Below are 2,053 nucleotides of genomic sequence, written 5' to 3' on the forward strand. Positions count from 1 at the left end.
GAGCGTCCGGAGCCCAGCGGCCTTTGAGGAGCCCCTGTGGCGTCAGGGCTTCTGCCTGAAGCCCCGCTCTGCAGCCACTAGGCAGCTTTTAACCACCCTGGAGCTCTCTCTCCCAAGCCTTGGACCAAATGGAAACAATAAAGCTTTTTGCAGCAAAAAAAAAGAAAGGAAGAAAGGAAGCAAGAAAGAAAATACCAACAATCACATTAGTTCATAATCTACATAGATGTCCATGGACAGATGAATGGATAAAGAACATGTGGTGTATATACACAATGGAATATTACTCAGCCATAAAAAAAAGAATGAAATAGGGATTTCCCTGTTGCCACAGTGAATAAGAATCTGCCTGCCAATGCAGGGGACACGGATTCGATCCCTGGCCAAGGAAGATCCCACATGCCGCGGAGCAACTAAGGCCGTGCACCACCACTACTGAGCCTGCGCTCTAGAGCCCGCGAGCCACAACTACTGAAGCCGTGTGCCTAGAGCCCGTGCTCCGCCACAAGAGAAGCCACTGCAATGAGAAGCCTGCGCACCTCAACGAAGAGTAGCCCCGCTCACTGCAACTAGAGAAAGCCCGCACACAGCAACGAAGACCCAACACAGCCAAAAATAAATAACATTTTTTAAAAAATAATGAAATAATGCCACTTGCAGCAACATGGATGGACCTAGAGATCATGAAACTAAGTGAAGTAAGCCAAACAGACAAAGACAAATATCACATAATATCACTTATATGTGGAATCTTAAACAAAAATGATACAGAACTGACAAATTGGCCAGATTACATTAACCACTGGGATACTTATTAAATTACAGACAGCTGGACCCTACCACAGGCCTACTTAATAATAATATCCAGGGGAGGAACCTGGGAGTTTTTATTTTTGACAAGCAATCAGGTGATTCTTATGCTCAACCAAGTTTGCGTTTAGATGATGCAGAGGCAAAGAAGGGTTATAGGGCTTCCCTGGTGGCACAGTGGTTGAGAGTCCGCCTGCCAATGTTAGAGGACACAGGTTCGTGCCCTGGTCCGGGAAGATCCCACATGCCGCAGAGCGGCTGGGCCCGTGAGCCATGGCCGCTGAGCCTGCACGTCCGGAGCCTGTGCTCTGCAACGGGAGAGGCCACAACAGTAAGAGGCCCGCGTACCGCAAAAAAAAAAAAAGAAGAAGGGTTATAAATGGTGATTTTTTTAGTGGTTAGTTCCAGTTCTGATGCCTTAAGAAAATCATTCATCTTCCCTCGACCTCAGTGTTCTCATCTGTAAAACTGTGCCATTGGACCAAATGCTGTCTGAAGAGGCAAATAGAGCTTGTAGACTAGAGTGAAGTTTTAAAGTATTGGTTCTCAATCCTGGTTACACATTAGAATCCTCTGGGAAGCTTTTGAAAGTGAAGGATGCCCAGGCACCACCCAGACCAATGAAACAGAATCCCTGGGGGTGGTTCCATGTGTTGCTAGTTTTAAAATCTCCCTAGGTGACTTTAATGAATAGCCACGGGTACAAACCTCTGCTCTAAAGGCTGACCGTCATCAGCCAGGATGATTCTGGTTAGTCTCTAGGCACCTATTTCCTTGCCTGTAAACTGGGAGGCATGTCACCTATTTTATGTGGCACATAGCCCCTATTTATGGAGTGTCTACTATGATGATTCTAAGGTCTTTGTCTGCGTTAAATAATCTGCTATAATTCAGGAAGAAAACTCTCAGCTTAATAAAAGAAGTTCAAAACAAACTCACTGCCAACGCTGACATCACTGTTCAGAATAAGAAGGGCCAGTGAACATTTTTGTGATGAGGGGACACATGTGCAGGGATTGGGGAAACTCACTGAAGAGATCACTCCAAGAAAGTGGTTCTTTCTAAAATGAATTCCAGGATGTTTTTCATCGGCCCTTATTGTTAGGTCTGTGGCTTTCCAAAGAAAACTCACCTGGTGATTGGTAGGTTGGACAGACAGAAGCAGCAGCAATGGGGACCTGTGCTCTTCTTGAATTACCCTTTTCGAATGGGCTGGGCTATCATTTGATCTCCACATTCTTTA

This window comes from Mesoplodon densirostris, chromosome X, assembly GCF_025265405.1.
Source record: "Mesoplodon densirostris isolate mMesDen1 chromosome X, mMesDen1 primary haplotype, whole genome shotgun sequence".
NCBI lineage: Eukaryota > Metazoa > Chordata > Mammalia > Artiodactyla > Ziphiidae > Mesoplodon > Mesoplodon densirostris.